The sequence below is a fragment of the Macrotis lagotis genome, chromosome X (genome assembly GCF_037893015.1).
Source record: "Macrotis lagotis isolate mMagLag1 chromosome X, bilby.v1.9.chrom.fasta, whole genome shotgun sequence".
Classification (NCBI taxonomy): Eukaryota; Metazoa; Chordata; class Mammalia; order Peramelemorphia; family Peramelidae; genus Macrotis; species Macrotis lagotis.
The window spans coordinates 15,319,692-15,337,607 of record NC_133666.1 but is presented as its reverse complement, the minus strand read 5'-3'; the positions used below and the strand labels follow the sequence as shown (position 1 = coordinate 15,337,607).

Genomic DNA, 17,916 nt, shown 5'->3' with positions numbered 1-17,916 from the left:
TGACACTTAAAGCATATTAGCAGTACGTTCACAATTGACTTCCGTTCTCCTCTCTTTAAGCCTACAGAAAAATACAATGTCACTGAAAAGGAGCATGAAAAATAGGAGAGATTTCACAAGATTGGAGGACAAATGTCCTAATTTTAAAAAGAAGGAAGAGATTTGAATCCTTAAACTATAGACCAGGGAGCTTGACTTTGAGTTCTCAGGATGAGGAGCAGATATCTTGAAAGGGAAAAAAGTAATTACAAAGAACCAGCATGGAGACTATTTGACCTAGCAAAAAGAAGACAGAGTGAGCATGAGAACTGTCTTCAGGTATCTGAAGGTCTGTTCTGAGGAACAAATTTCCAATTGTTCTCTCTGATCTCAGAAGGCACAACCAAGAAAAATGCATGGAAGGTATGAAAAACTCAATCTAATAATACCAGGAAAGACTTCTTAACAATGATAGGAGTCCAAGAATAGATTGGGTTGTCTCAAGCTATGTTGAGTTTCTCCTTGCTGGTCTTCAAGTGGAGTCTTATTGAGTATGGGATACTGGGGATGCCTTGAGAGAATTGGTTAGGCCAGATGAGCCCTGAGGTTCCTTGTTACTTTACACTTCTGTGATTTTTTTTTTTAATTTCTGTGATTGAATGAACAGCGAGAGAAATCTTCCCTATGTGTACCCATGAACTCCTTTCCAGTACACTGTTGTCTGCCTCTTGTCCCACTACACTGCTCAATATTAGGCAACTGGACAAAAAAGGAAACTTTTTAGAGACTCAGGTTCCACATTGAACTAAATTATTGCTTTGTATATTTTTGGTTTTATGTTGTTTTTCCTTTTAGATTGTAAGTTCCTTGAGGGCAGGGATTCTTTTGCTTCTTTTTCTATCTCTAGCACTTAGCATGTAGGAGGTACTTATTCAATGCTTATTGATTGAATGGTTGATTGAAAACTTCTAACCTTGCTCCCAACCAGAATTTAAGAGATTTCCTAACTTGTTCTGACCTCTATATTTAAATGACATATGCAACCAACTTTTTAAAAACTATATATTTCAAGAACATAGGAACATGTAAAGATATTTGTATGTTTTTGCCTTGTGGAATGCTAAGTTAAACCATCTCCCTAATCTCCTTCACCTTTTATTCTTATTAATCTGCTGGCATTGCCATGATACTTGGTAGCATATGGAAGTTTCTTCTTAAAATTTTTAAAATTTATTATTTCTCAAATACATGTAAAATATTTGTTAACCTTCATTTTTTTAGGTTTTGAGTTCCAAATCCTCTCTTTCCTTCCCTCACCTCATCACTACTTAAGAAGGCAAGCATTTTGAGGTAGAATATATATGTGTAGTCATACAAAACATATTTCTATATGATATATGTTACAAAAGAAAGCTGACCCCTCCAAATAAAAAAAAACCCAGTAAAATAAAAATGATCTGCATTTAGACTCCATCATTTCATTGCAGGTAGATAGTATTTCTCATCATTTTCTCAAAGTCAAGCTTTCTGAGAAGCAGCTTTGCCTAGTGGATAGGACACTGAACTTGACTTCAGGGAAACCTGAGTTCAAATGTTACCTTAGAAATGTATTAGTTATGTGACTCTGGACAAGTAACTTGTCTGGGCCTTGGTTTCTTTTTCTATGAAACTGGGGAGGAGGGTCACTTAACTTGATAGCCCTTCTAGCCTATGATCTTTTTAGTAGAGAAACAAATCCCCATTGTGGTATGTCCAGTGAATCTCTGATCCTGATGATGATGATGTTGATGATGATGATGATGATGATGATGATGATGATGATGATGATGATACTTGCCCTTGATGATGCTTGTCCTTTGTTCTCAAAGAAGACCATGACATCAGGTAGATGATGCCATGACAAGCACATGAACTAAACTTGAGTGAGCGGGTGCTGTGCTCAGTCCCAAGTGTCCCTTTCTCTTCCAGAATCCTTGAGTTCAATGGACAGGTATGAATCAGGATGACTGAGATGGCCCTGGATGGGAGGCAGTCAGGGTCAAGTGACTTACCCAAGGTCACACAGCTAGTTAAGTATCAATTATCTGAGTCTGGCTTTGAGCTCCTGTCTTCCTGACTCCAGGACTGATATTCTATCCATTGGGCTACCTAGCTGTCCTTAAATGATCCTATTCATCAACCCTCATCTGCTACCCAAGTATGAAACAGCTCAGCTGCATCATTAGAAGTTACCAGAAAACTCACAGAGCTAGTCAAAGATTATGTCCCAATCCCTGTCTTGTACTAGGGACTGGGGGGGGGGATATAAGAGAAAAAGAAGGTAGGGAATCTGGCTCACAACCCAGAGATAGTACATGAATGATTTGGCCAAGTAGCCAAAAGCAGTCAGGAGTTGGTAGCTGGAAATATAACAAGAGAAACCAGCACCATCCATCTAGATTTCATCTACAAATCCATCCTAATACCACCTGACTATCCCTTCTTCCCCAGCAGGGACCTTTGGCCTGCTGCTTGGGGAACAGCCTCCCATAGGACCTCTCTTGCTTGTTGTTGGTTCTCTGTTGCCCCTGTTGTTTAAGTAGGGGTACTGCAAATGATCGAGCTGCTAGTCCACTGCTCTTTCATTCAGGAGCAGAGAAAAAGGGAGGTCCTCCCACATGTCGGCCAGGGTGCCTTGGTCTTTATCCAACTCCACCCAAGCATTTATATAAACTCTAACTCAGTCACTGATAGAAAGAGCCCAGAGAGTTTCAGATGATTGCCCTGGACTTCCCCCTCTAATGAGTGGAAGTAAATTCTCCCTCCTTCTAGATTTCAACATATATTATAGTTGATTATTGTTGGTGAAATTGAGCATATGGTCTTAAAATGGATCTAAATGATTTTATATGTTTTCTGTTTTATTATTATCCATCTGATACTTTGAATGAGACAGCATATGGCCGTTAATTCTCTCCTCCTGTCCCTTGTGCGCAATATTAAAACAATTCGAAGCAGAACATATTTCAGTTGTCTTTTATGGATGAGTTATAGCTCCTGCAGCCAGTATAGAGAGACAAAGAGCAGACCAGGAGACAGATTTCTGCATAAATTTTTCTTTTGCTTGCTAGATAGGATGTAAAGAAATGATCTTAAATCGTGAGTTTTAAGTACACTTCGAACTCCATTTGTTTTATTCTGAAATGCTTCTTTAATTATAGCCTGCAGAGGAAATCCAAATGAACTGATGAGTATTCTCCATGGTGTCTTTTGAATTCAAAGAGGCTTTTTATCCATTGCCAATAAGAGGCGCTAGCCTTCGAAAATACTGAGACTTTCTGAATGAAGATGGAAAAAACAAAATCTACTCAGAAATTAATTCCAAACATGGTGTTTTGACCTAGATTTCTCCTCTAGTAATCTTTTGGCGGGAGGCATAAGGTCAGGACCTATAATTTCATTCATAGAAGGAACTGCTAACGAAAAAAATTTCCTCCACCAGTATAGAGTGGCACCTGCTCTGCAGCTTATGTTATCATCTTGGTTAACTGCCTAGAGATCTAGAAGGTTAAGTAACTTTCCCAGAGTCACATGACTAGTCTCTGTCAGAGGTGAGACTGGAACCGGGGACTTCTTGACTTTGAAGCTGATGCTCTTATATGCTGTCCCCACTTTGACTTATTATCTATGATTTACACCCATGATCATGGAAGTATAGATCAAGAGTTGATAGGAACCTCAAAGGCCACCTCATCTAACCCCTTCATTTCACAGAGGAGAAACTGAGACCCAGGGAGAGGAAGTGATTTGCCCAAGTTGACACTTAGGCTTCTATACCTAGAGCTAGAAGAGACTACTACTCTAACCCTCTTTCTTAGGAATTTAGGTTCCTCATTAGGAGTAAACTGAGGTTTAGGGAGGGGAAGGGACCAACCCAAGGTCATACAGGAAATAAGCATTAGCCTTTGTCTCAGTAAGCCTCTCCCTAAATCTTTGTTACTATAAAGGTAAACTTATTTCTTCTTGTCTGGTCCACTATTGAAATGGAGAACATTTAGTCAGTGCCCTCCTCTAACTACAGTAAACCCTTAATAGGGGGGCAAATAGATGGTGCTACAGGGGATAGAGTGCCAGGCCTGGAGGCAGAAAAATCATCTTCCTGAGTTCAAATCTGGCCTCAGAATCTTACTCTATGGCTGACCCTGAGTGAATCACTTAATGCTGTTTGCCTCAGTTTCCTTATCTATAAAATGAGCTGGAAAAGGATATGGCAAATTATATCTACTCCAAAGCACTCCAGTATCTTTGCTGAGAAAATCCCTACTGGGATCATGGAGGGTAAGACATGATTGAAATAATTAAACAAGAATAAACTCTTAGTAGGTCAGCTTGTTATGCCACTCAGTTATATTGCCAAACTCAGATAAGGCCCCAGTGTTTAGATTGGGAGCTAAAATTTCCCTCAAATCATGGCAAATAAATCTTCCAACCAAAAATATTATTGCAATGGGGTTAGCCTGATCTCTTGAAATTTGAAAATCAATCCTTATGTCATTTAGTGTATCTCTAAGTCTTTGTTATGCACCTACTGTGTGTCAAGCTCTAAGGATTCATAAGAAAATAGTCCCTACATTCATGAGGTTTACAGTCTGTGGGAGGTGACAGCATGGATAGGCATTCAGATATATAAAAGTAAGACAGAATAAAAACAAGATCATTTGCTTGGGGGAGGAATAGGCACTAACAGCTATGGGGGGGGGAGTGGGGATCGGTCAGGAAAACTTTCATACAAGAACTGAGCTTGAAGGAAATTAGGGACCTTAATATGTGAAGGTGAAGAGGTGCATTCTGGGAGTTGGGGGAGAACCTGTGAAAGGCATGGACAGGGGAGATAGGATGCCGTATTTGAGAAACAGGAAGAAGGCCAATTTAACCAAACAAAAGGGCAATAAAGTATTAACACCAGAAAGGTTGGTGGAAGCCAGGTTACGGATGTTAAAAAGAGAATTTAGTATTTGATTGTAGAGATAGCAGAAAGCCTCTGGTGTTTCTTGAGCATGCCCTCTCAGTCATTTCTCCTCTAAATGATCACTCAATTCCTTAAGGAGGTTTTTCCTCTTAAGACAGTACTCGACCTATTCCTGGGTGCAAATGGAGGGCTGTCCAACTTTGTCTGCAGAGATTCTCTGGGTATCTGTACGGTCACTATGTTTGTGACTTATCAAGGGTGACATAGTCACTCAGATTAAATGCTGAGGCATTCTGCCTCCTATCTGAAGACAAACTAGAAATCTTAGAAGTTGACCCCATTTAAATATCTGGGATGAGAGATCTAAACTTAACTATACTTTCCCCCCACCCTGCCTTTGTCCTTCAACAAGCTCAGCCAGTGAAAGAAATTCCCTCATGTCTCTAGAGTATCCCCAATTGTCACCTGGATTGCCACTTATTAAAAATGCTGACTTTCAAACAGCTCCATAAATTTCTTTAAACATTCTCCAACTCCATAAAGAGGGATGAAATTGAATGCTCGGGCTTATATGCCATTGTCTATCTCCCCGGAGTGTTCAGATAAACTGAAATAAATCTTTCTGCCTCATCCCAGCCGTTTCACTAGCTTTGCTATTATTTACAGGCCTATCCATCCAGCCCTGCTCTTTACCCTGCAGTCATCAGGATGTCCCCTCTCGTCTCATCACAAGCTCCCACTCAGGCTCTGCAAAATGAAGAGCACCAACACATCCAACCCCAATAATGAGAAAAATGTTCCTGTGGGGACCTGGAGAGATTTTTCCCAAATGGAATATAGATCTGTTGGATAAGCAGAGTAGATCCTGGCTCCAGGTTGAGGGATGAGGGGGAGAGAACACTCTCAGAAGTTTAGCTTCCCCAACTCCTTTAAAGTATCAGCCTGCTATCCTGTGCTTCAAAAACAAGAATGCCTACCATATCTAGCCCACTATATACATGATCTCCCTCCTACCACTTTATGAAATGGGCAGGAATATTATCCCCATTGTACAGATTGGGAAATTGAGGACCAGAGTGGGGAAAAGTCTTGCCAGCTAGTAATTAACAAAGCCAGGACTAGATCTGAGGTCATCTGACTGCCTTTTCTTCTATGACATGACAAAAGTGGATGTGATATTTCTTCAGATCAGGAGGATTCTTCTCATGTGTATATGTATTTATGTTTGTGTATGTCCCAGACCCCTTTGGCAATCTGGCTAGTAAAGCCTCTGGATGAACCTTTTTCTCAAAATAAAATTTTTAAGTAAAGGAAAGACTAAATTTCACTAAGAAGTTAATGAAAATAAAGCTATGACTTTTTCCCATTCAAGTTCACCAGCCTCCTTCACAAGTCTATCCATGAGGGTTTAGGGAACCAAATAAGAACCATGTTTTAGAGCCAGTTATACCAGATTAGATAGGCCTGTACTGCCTCCTGCCCTTCCCTGCCTGCCTATGAGTTGAGGATGCCTTATACTTCCAAGGGCTTCGGTCTCCATTTCTTGTTGCCAGGCATAGAATACTATTAAAACTTGATATGTGGAATGGCATTGCTTAGTTGGGTGTTTCACCAAGCTTTAGCCAAATTTATTTTCTCCTCCTTCCCCCTTCCCCATGACTGCCTGTTGTTCCAAGAAGCAATTCTGCTCAACGTCTTCCATTTTTCTTCTTTAATAAGATATTTCGAAGACAATTATGCTTTAAACCAACGTTGCCCTAGGCTGTCCTCTCTCCTCTTAGTCACGTGGGTCAACAATTTGCTGACTAAAAAAGGTTTCAGGTTCAGTAATTGTTATATTGTTACAATATCTGATTTACATCGATTAAACTAGTATATGAAATTGTCATAATCTGTATTGGTATCCTTTCCTTCATCCATTTTTTTTTCTTTTTTAATTAATTTGGACCAGATCTAGGATTAATTTGAGACAAGAAAACTTTCTCTACTAAGGCAAATCAAAACAAACTCTGAAACTTGTCTTAGGGAGATTCCTGAGGTCTTGAGAGGCTAAGTGCTATTCCCATGATCAAACAGCCAGTATGTGTCAGAGGCAAGGACTTGAACCCAGGTCCTTCAGACTTTAAAGCAAGCTCTCTCCACTATATTATCCTGCCTCTTTGTTGATGCTTTTTGCATCAATAACATGGTCAATTTAATCTGGCTAGAGTTGTTTCAATGCATCTCTCAAACGTTTCTCATTTTTTTATTCTTTCATCTAACTATTAAGTTTTTTTTTTAATTTTTCTTCACAAACTAGTCACTGCTGCTAGGTAACTCAGTAGGTAAAATGCTGCATCTTGAGTTAGGAAGACCTGAGTTCAGATTTCCCTTAGTCTCTTATAAACTATATAGCTCTGAGAAAGTTTCTTAACTCAAATGTGGAGTAATAAGCATTATCTACCTACGAGAGTCATTGCAAGGATAAAAAGTGCTTTGCAAATCTTAAGGCAATTAAATTTATCATCATCATCATCATTATCACTACTGATTCAGGAATAACTACTGCATCAATAATGTGTAATTGCCTGTCTATTTCAATATCATTAGTTTCATTTGGGGAATATCATTTGGTGTTCATCATAACCAGCACATACCAATTTTTTTCTCAAAGAAATTATCTATATCGTATGAACCCAAGCCTTTGGTGCATACGTCTTTGCATTTGCTCCTTGCTTACTCTTGAACTATTTTTCAACATATTTTTTGCATCTAAGTCACTGACAATCAAAATATACCTTGATTTAATTCTTTACAGTTTCGTTGCTTTTTCAGCCTCTTATGTTGAAATTTATGTTGACTTATGTTGACTCATAAGATACAATTCTTTACATAGTAGTCTTTTTTGCAAATATTTGCCAAGAACTCTGCAATATGAGATGGACAAATATCTCATGAAATGACATTTCTTCTTGCCTTTGGACACACAATAAAACCAATTCCACCAACTCCTTTTTTGTCTCTCCAAGGAGAGTCTGAGTCATCTTCCATTTCGCTGCATCGTCCTTCTGACTTCTCGCTTTGTTTATATCATGAAGGTCAAGATTTTATACAATTCAGGTCCCCTATTACTGTGTCTACTCATTGGCCTTTGGATACATATCTCACATTGAGAGTGCTAAGGAATGGCTAAGCTAATGTCTATAGATCATCTCATGTCTGGGATTCTTAGTACCTGCTTCTACCACTTCTATTTGTATGACTTTGAGCAAGTCAACTAATTTCTCTTGTCCTCAGTTTCCTCTTCTGTAAATTTGGGACTTGAACTATATGATATCTGACATCCATTCTAGCTTTAAACCATTGCTTCAGTGATCCTATGATCCCTCTTATTCCACTCTGCTGTTAGCACTGCAAATGCAGAAGGGGATCACATAGGACATAAGATGATTTTATATTCTTATTTCCATGGCCAATAAATTCATCAATAAGGAGTCAGATTTTTGTATTTAGTACTCTGTACTGAACTAGGCTGATCCTTGGAAAGCAATCTGTTATGAAAGCTTGTCTAATAATGAAAGAATATTCCAAAGCTAATAGCCTGCTGACATAGACCTTCAGAATCCAGTGTAACTTCTATAGTAAAAGTATGGCACCAGAATTGGATTCTGTGGAGAGATATATTAAAGAATGAAACTGGAAAGGAACAATAAACTGCTTAAAATGGAAAAGATCTGCAAAGATTTCATCGAGGTGTGTGGGACTACAGTATTTGTGCTCTACTCTTACAATCCTTCATGTTCTTTTGGAGTTAAAATACCACTGAAGAAAACAAAGAATAAATTTGAAAAATGGTTGAGTGAGACCAAATATAGAGAGATAAGGTCTGCTGGAGGCACTTTCATTGGAATATTGGACTATGACTCACATACATATGTGAGGGACCTCAAATGCCCATTTCCTTGATTGGAGGACATAGGCCATTAGTTGCCAATCTGGGTAGAATCCTTGCTAAAGAGAGGACCAAAGATCCCCCCAAATCCAGAAATTATTAGTAGAATACAGAAGAAAAAGCATTACTTTGGAAACAATGTTTGGGCTGCATTAAAGATTCTCCTGAGACAACATCACAGGGGTGGTAGTCTAGATCTAGTCACTTGGAAAGGAGAACCAGATAGTTAGCCTGGGAGGCTAGTGGAGGCCAGTGATGGAGAGATTAGGAATGTCTTGATAATTTCCCTCTAACTTGAAAGGTCAGTGCTCTGTAAGTTTCTTATATTTTTGTTTAGGGGCAGGTGAGTGGGACAGTAGCTAAAGCACCAGATCTGAAGTCAGTAAAAACCTGAATTCAAACACTTACTAACTGTGTGATACTGCGCAAGTCACTTAATCTATTTCTGTCTCAGTTTCCTTAACTATAAAGTGGGAATAATAACAGTACCTATCTCCCAAGGTTGTTGTGAGATCAAATGAGATATTATTTTCAAAGCTCTTTGCACAATGCCTGGGACATAGTATATTCAATAAATGCTTGCTCCCTTCCTTTATTAATTCAATGAGCTTTCAGGCACCATGTACTTCCACTGTATTCGACCCTGAAGGAGATAAAAAGAATCCAAGAACTTCAAAGTCTCCGAGTTGGGAGTTATTTAGCCCAACCTATTTAGACCATGTATTCTCTCCATACAATCCCTGAACAAGTCATCACCCAGTCTCTGATTTATGACCTGCCTTGATCAGGAACTCACTACCTCTCGAAACACTTGGGACAGCTCTTAATATTAAGAAGGTTTTCCCTTATTCAGCTTGGTAGAAGCAACCCCAGACTTTGATGCTAAATCATTTCCGTCATATTCAACTCTCTGTGATCCCATTTGGGATTTTCTTGGCAAAGACATTGGAGCATTTTGCAATTTCCTCCTCTACATCATTTTACAGATGAGGAAATAGAGGCAAACAGGGTGAAGTGACTTGTCCAAGGTCACACAGCTATAAAGTGTCTGAGGCTGGATTTGAACTCAGAAAGATGAGTCTTCCTGACTTCGACCCTAGACTGAATTTGAATTTCCTATGTTCCCACAGCAACTTTTTTTTAAACAATCATCATAATGTGCCTCATCCTGGATTTACTGCTCTGTTTACACAGTAGAGTGGTAGAGTTAGAGTCAGAGAACCTGTGTCTATATCCTGCCTCTGAGATTTAGTATGTGGTTAGAGATGAGTCACTTCATTTCTCTAATGCTCTTAGATCACAGGATCAGAGATTTTAAAGACAGAAGGAATCTTATGGACCTTCTAGTCCAACCCCATTATTTTACAGACCAGGAAACCAAGATAGTAGTAAAACCAGGTAGTAAAAAATGACTTATACAAGGTCACACAAGTAATAATGTCAGAGTTGGAATTCAAACTCAAGTCTCTGGTATTCCCCACTCTCTTGATATGTTAAATGAATGAATTAGATTAGGTGCCCTCTGATATCCCTTCAATTAATGATCACAAGAATCTTCTGACAGGTGGAAAACTATGAACATGAAGCCCAAGAGGTCAATGGAAGAAAGAGTATCCAGGTGGGCATGTGAACAACAGTATCAGATCCTACAGCTGGGGCAAAAGAGATTAGTATTGAGACGTGACTTAAGGGCTAGGCAATTAGCTGGTCATTAGCAACCAAGAAGAGAATGAAGCCCAAGCTATATCTTAAGACTTTGCCTAAACCAAGTCAAGATTATTGATAACAAAAAAGAAAGAAGGAAAGGGGAATAAGTACTTGCTCAGCACTTATACTGAGTGCTTTTCAATTATCTCATTTGATCCTCATAACAACCTTGCTAGGTAGATGCTGTCATTATCCTCATTTTTTTCAATTGAGGAAACTGAGGCAGGCAGCAATTAAGTCACTTGCCCAAGGTTGTACTACAAAGAAGTGCCTGAAGTCACATTTGAACTTGGATATTCCTGACTCTAGGTTCAATCCTTTATTAACTTCAGCCCCACCTAGCAGCCTCAAAAGAAGGGAGAAAATGTCCATGATAGATTTAGCTACAGGAGTCAATCCATTTGATGCTTGGAGCCATTTTAGTACAGGACCCACAGGAATAAGAGGAATGGAAAGGAAGACATGGAACCCATGTTCCTCCCAACAGTGATTATTCATCAGTGCCCAGGCTCCCCAAGTCTCTGGGCTTGGGATGACTACTTTATTTTCAGGGGTTCCTAGACACATGAATAGAGCATTTGAAAATGTTAAATAATTGAACATCTCCCCACTATAATGTGTACATCAGGACCGAGTTGCCAATAAAAACCTTCCCAATGCAGCAAGGACAGAATCCAAGGTATGCATTTTTCCTCCTCCTAATGACACAGCTTGCTCTCTTTTTAAGTACAGTTAAAAAGAAGTCTGCTCAAACCTGTTGCCTGTAAATGAGAAGAGTTCCTTTTAATTCAACTTAATAATTGACTATTTATTAGGATGCTTCTATGTCTTAGGCTATGGACTCCATGGCGGGGATGCAGAAACAAGAATGGAACTGTTTCTGACCTGGAGAAGTTTATATTCTCTAGAAGGGTGACAATGTCCTTTGGGATAAGGGGAGATGTAACCAAGCATCTAGCATTTATGTAGTGTCTACTGTATACAGGGCACTGTGCTAAGCACTGCTATTAGGAAGAAACAAATGAAGCAGTCTCTGTCCACAGGTAGTTTGGATTCTCCTGGGACGAAGCAACAGATATACAGTTTGGTAAGAAGAGAAGGATGATCTTTTGTAGAAGGAGCTTAAGTTAGTCAACATTTCTTAAGCATTTGTTGTATGGAGGCACCTAGGTAGCAGAGTAGATAGAGCACCAGCCCCGGAGTCAGGAGTACCTGAGTTCAAATCCAGTCTCAGACACTTAATAATTACCTAGCTGTGTGGTCTTGGGCAAGTCACTTAACCCCATTGCCTTGCAAAAGCCTAAAAAAAGAAGGAAAAAAAGTATTTGTTGTATGCCAGGTATGGGAGATACAAAAAAAAAAGACAAAAACATTCCCTAATCTCAAGAAGCTCACATTCTAAGAGAGGAAACACAGTAATAGTAATAATAATAATACTATCATAGTATTAATGGTAGTACTAGTCATGATTATAACTAGCATTTGGATATCTCATTTTTTTATTCTTGCAATAATAAAAGTATTTTACAGATGAGAAAACTGAGGCAGACAGAGCCCAGAATTACATAACTAGTGTTAGAGGCTGAATTTGAACCCAAGTCTTCCTGATTCCAGGTGTAGCACTATATCTAAATGCCTTCATTCAGACAACTTACATACATTCAAGATGGAAAATGGAAGGAAATCTTGGAGGGAAGGGAAAGATTTCTTGAAAGTGATGATCCCTGAGTTACCTGAACCTTGAAAGGAGGCAGGAATCAAGAAGCCAAAATGAGGAGGGAGAAGCATGGGCAACAGGCCATGCCAAGGCTCAGTCAGAAAGAATTGAAATGTCATGTATAGAAAATAGCAAAAAGGTCATGTTAACTGGAATATATTTTTTGAAGGGGAGTAATGTCATATCAGTCTAAAAAATGAGAGACTGCATTGTATAATGGGCAGAGAACTGGCCTTAGAGCAAAGAAGTCCTGGGTTCAAATCCTACCTTTGCCTGTGTGATTCTAGGGAAGTCAATCAACCTCTCTGTGCTCTGGGCAACTCTTTAACACTGTAAATTGGAGAGAAGATGCCATCCTTCCTTGACAGATAAATTTCCTCCCCTGGAACTTCCCTATACAAATTAAATCACATATCCTCTTCCCATTCCTCTTTTTATCCCTAGAAACTAACTTGGAGTTGGCTTATGAAAGGTTTTAAATGTCAAACAGCAGATTTTATATCTTAGAAGGAACTGTTGAAAATCTTTGAACAGGAGAGTGGCATGGTCAGAACTGTACCTTAAGAAAATCACTTTGGCAACTTGGGAAGGATCACTTGGAAATGGGAGGGACTTGATGCAAGGAAACCGCTTAGTCTAAGAGTGGTGGAGAAGAAGAGTCATAAGGGTCTGTACAAGAGTGGTTATGGTGTGAATATAAAGAAGGGGATGGATAGGAGATCTTGTGAAGATGGAATCAACATAACTTAGTAGCTAATTAAATATGGGGTAGGTTGAGGAAAATTCATAATCCAGAATGATTCTTGGGTTGTGAACTTGGGTGACTAGAAAAGCAGAAATAGGGAAATTGAATAGAGAGGTAGGTTAAGGGAGAAAGTTACTGAGTTCTGGTTTTGGACACATTACTTTGGAAGACATCCATTACATCTACAGGACATCTAGGTGGAGAAGACTAGCAAGGAGTTAGAGTTTGGGAGCATGTAGGTGGTGTACTGCATTGAGCACTGGTCCTAGAGTCGGAAGGAGCTGAGTTCAAATTGGTTTCAGTCACTAGTTGTGTGACTCTGAGCAAGTCACTTAACTCCAACTACCTCCAGAAAAAAAAAAAAGAAATGAGTTTTACAGAAAAGGAAACTGAGCTCTAGGAAAGGAAAGTGACTTGTCAAAGGTCACACATAGGATCCTGAAGATATAAGTGGAAATGTCAACAGTAATGGATTTGATTTGCTCATTACATCGGTGCAACAATCAGGCACAATTTTGGAGTATCTGCAATGGAGAATACCATCTGTATCCAGAGAAAGAATTGCGGAATTAGAACAAAGACCAAGGACTATTACCTTTAATTTAGGGGGAGCGAAACTGATATCTTATTGTCTGATCTTGCTAACTCTTTTATGTTTCTTCCTTAAGGATATGATTTCTCTGTCCTCACATCCAACTTAGATCAATGCATACTATGGAAATGATGTAAAGACTAACAGAATGCCTTCTGTAGGGGTGGAGGAAGGGAAGGAAGATTAGGGGGAAATTGTAAAATTCAAAATAAATAAAATCTCTCTTAAAAAAAGGAATAAGTGTAAATGGAATTACTAGGCCTCCTGTTTTATCCCTTCTTCTCTCCCTCTTTAAACAAGAGGTAGAGTCTCTTCTTGATTAAACTAGTTTAAAATTAATGTGCCAATGAAATATATAACCATTAGATTCTCTTTTGTTATTTCATAAAACATATTCCCTTTTCTTTTCCACTTTCCCCCCGCTTCTCCCCAACCACCACACACACTGATGTCATCCAAAGATTTCTTTCTGAAATAACTTTACTATATTTTAGTACATCTCCTGAAAAATCCTTTTCATTTTCACCTTTTTAACATAATATCTTTTAAAGGTATTTTGGAACATATTAGGAAATTAGGAAGACATTTAGTTCAAATCCCGCCTCAGACACTCACTACTCTATGTGACTCTAGGCAAGTCACTTAACTGCTTTTAGCCTCAGTTTCCTCATCTCTGAAATGGGAATAATAATACTTACCTCATAGGGTTATTAAAAGGCTCAAATGAAATGTTTTGAAATATATTTTCTAAACCTTAAGGCAGTATGTAAATGTCAGCTATCATTATTATTGTCATTTTTGTTTTTATACAGCTACTTCTCCAAAGTGGTATAGCTGACTTCATGAGATCATAAGCTTCCCATCGCAGAAAGAGTTCCAGTGGAGACTGGATAGACTCTAGTTATAGATGTGGTAGATAGTAAAGCATTAATCTTTTCACGTTTCATCTCTTAATCCCCCCAATTGTTAGACCTCCCTCAAATTGTCACTTTTGTCCACATTGTATCCTTCCCAGGAGAATGGAAGTTCACTGATGATCTTTCATTTTATCCGCCTATAATCAGGTTTGAAAATAGTTTCTTAAACATAGACAATCATTTCAATGATACAGGAAACTTGGAAGCAGAAATTTCCTCTACCAATGCAAGTTGGTACCTTTTCTGCAAATTTTTATCCTAGATAGATGGCAAACTCTTTGTAGGCAAAACCATAATACGATCAGATTAAAATCTAATTGGGAAATGTTTAGCAAAAATAAATAAAAATACAGTACAACTTAGATAATGTTAATTTGTGGTTTTCTAAGTCAATATGAAATATTTCTAGTTGAGTTGCATGCCACTAGAGTCTTGGAATATGTAAATATCTTGGAATATGTCAGTGACTGGTTAGGCAGGGTTTAAGCCCAGGATTTTTTCTGGTTCTGAGACTGCCTCTCTAGCCACTTCACCACACTTGTTTTGACTATGGTAGGTACGTAATACATACACAGCAAAAGTAAGACTGGGCAGTATTGGCTGAACTGGATGCCTTCTAAAGTTCCTTCCAACTTTGTGATTTTCGCCAATATGTGAATTAGAACCCAGAGGCAGAATGGCATCCAGCTGCATCTTTTTGCCTGAGAGTCTTTTCTTCAGTGGCACAGGGATGATCCCTTCCCATCATTCGAGTGTCATCTTGCCTTCTCTATCCAGTAACAGTTTAGAATGTTCTTTAAATTTGAAAGGCCGTATTTGCTGGCTTGGTCATCACCCTTTGCCAAAAAGGGTTTCTTATGTTCTTTACTATTTTTCATGCTTTTGTATTTTGTCTAGACCTGTGATTTCATCAATGTGAGAAATCTCAAATGAGGAAAGTACCTCTACCAATGCAGTGCCTCAATTCTACCATAAGACTGTAGTCTTCAAGGAGTTGTCTGTAGCACTGAGAGATTGTCTTGTCCAGCATAACAAAGGGACCGCTAGATGGCGCTGCAGTTAATAGAGCACAGGGCCCATATTTCAGAAGATTCATCTTCATGAGTTCCAATCCAATCTCAGACACTTACTAGCTATGTAACACTGGGCAAGTCACTTCACCCTTTTGCCTCTGTTTCCTCATCTATATAATGAGTGAGAGAAGAGAATGATGGATCACTCCAGTATCTTTGCCAAGAAAACCCCAACTGGGCTCATGAAGAGTTGGACAAGACTGAAACAATTCAATAAAAACAACATTTTACAGAAGAGGGATCTGAAACCCAGGGAGGAAAAATGACTTCCCAAAGGCACAGACAACAGTCTAGCTCTAGATAGAGCTGGAAGGGACCTCAGTGCCCATCTGGAGGAGGAAATGGAAGATTATGCAGATAAATACCTACCTCAGGTCACAGAGCTGACATTTGGAGGTGGTATTTGAACCCAAGTCTTTTTTTACTCCAGAATCATTTTTCCTTCTACTTGGCGATCCTACCATATCTTACTATGTTCTATCAATTAGCTCCTGAAAACAAGTGTCATGATCCCAGCTCTATCTCCCTACCCCATTTCAGGGCAGATCATTATCTCTTGTGAAGATAAAAAAAAAGTTAGATGCATGTGTCTCAGAGTGAAAGGAGCTTTCTCACATTTTATTTCACTTCCAAAAGTCCTGGTAGGGAGGGAGATCAAGTTTATTTGACAGATAGATGAAAAACTGAAGCATAGGAATGATGCACATGAGGTAACATTAGTAATGTCAAATCTTAAGCTCAGATATCCTGATAACATGTTCATGTTCCTTCTATGTGTTTCCTATATGTGGAAATTGGAACACTGAGCATAGTACCCTGGTAATAAAGGGTGAGAACCTAAAAACACGGAAATAGAATGGAATAAAAAAGCCAGAAAAATATAAAGAAATGCTTTGAGCCCAAGTTCCTTAATAACTGATGCAAGAGAAGCAAGGATATAGAAATTAGAGTGATATAAACATCTCCAAATCCTTTTACCCTGCTTCATAAGACAATGATTTTTGAGCCCCCTGGCCCTACCTTATAGTTATCCTCTAGTCCCAGGAGAAGAAGATTCTTGACACCAAGTCCTTGATACCAGGTCCTCAAATGGTTCAATACTGGTAATAGAAGTGATTTTACCAATGAAAATAATATTAAAGAAAATGCCTATTTACTTTGCCTCTGCTCCTGAAGGACTGCTGGGCCTTTCCATCTGCTCTGCAGCTGTTCCCTCCTATTAGTGTTGTCTCCCTTTCATTAAGACGTGAGATCTTTGTGAGCAGACTCTCCCACTTCTCTATTTGTATCCTCAACATTTAGCAGAGTGCCTAGAATCTAGTCACCAGACCTGTAATATCAGTGATGGAGGGAGGGCCATAACTTCTCTATAGCATATAATTACACTCTTAGAGAGCTACCTAAGTCATGAGAGATTCAGTGACTTGCCCATGGACATACTGCTAGGATGTCAGAGAAAAGATAGGAACCTTGATCTTCCTGGTTCCAGGGTCAGCTATCCATCTCTTATGCCAACTTTCCTGGCATCTATTCTTTTGTATTCATTCATTTCACTACTGTGAAACTGCTTCTTTGTTTTGTGAAAGTCACTTGATTTGGGCAGCAAATAGCTCCAAACCTGTCCATTCCTGATGGAATCTCCTCTAATGGCATTAGAGAAGACTCATGAGACAGTGAGGTAGTACTACCTTCGAGCCCGGTTGGTTCTCTTTGTTTTCCACAGCAGGCACCACTTCCTAGTCCCTGGTTGCCCCTGCTTTGGCCAGGGCCATTTCATTTTTAGCATCTTGCTTTTGAGTTAAGCTCATTCAAGGTATGTCTATCTAGAAATGAGTTAGAGGAAGAGGGGAGGGAATGAGGAGGGGGGAAATAGAGAGGGCATAAGAATTGAAGATGTAGGTCACATATTCACACATGCCAGACCAAACAGAGAATTTACATTCCACTGGGAGGGGACAACATGGATGGAGGTATGTAAGCAAAAAATCTGTCCACCAGATACCTTCCCCATTTTAATATGAGTGAATGGAAAGAGCATCGGATCCAAAGCCTGGATTCAAAATACTAGCCTTGATTGCTAGACATGAAACCCATATCACTCCAAGTCTCTCCCCAATTTCGTAGTGGTCAGTCGTGTAGGATCCTCTGCCAAAACAGGTCCACAATTGCTCTGCAACTTAAAGGCTTAGGGGCAGCTAGATGTGACAATAGAGTCCTAGAGTCAGGAAGATGAGTTCAAATACTCAAGTGCTCATTAGCTGTAAGACCCTGAGCAAGTCACTTAAACTCTGTCTGCCTCAGTTTTCT

General features: G+C 39.2%; 1 protein-coding gene across 2 annotated transcripts in view; it reads left to right on the top strand.

Annotated features, from left to right (window-relative positions):
- IL1RAPL2 (interleukin 1 receptor accessory protein like 2) overlaps positions 1–17,916 on the top strand; it is a 1,037,032-nt gene that overhangs the window by 865,792 nt on the left and 153,324 nt on the right. The gene's annotated exons all lie outside the window — the stretch shown is intronic.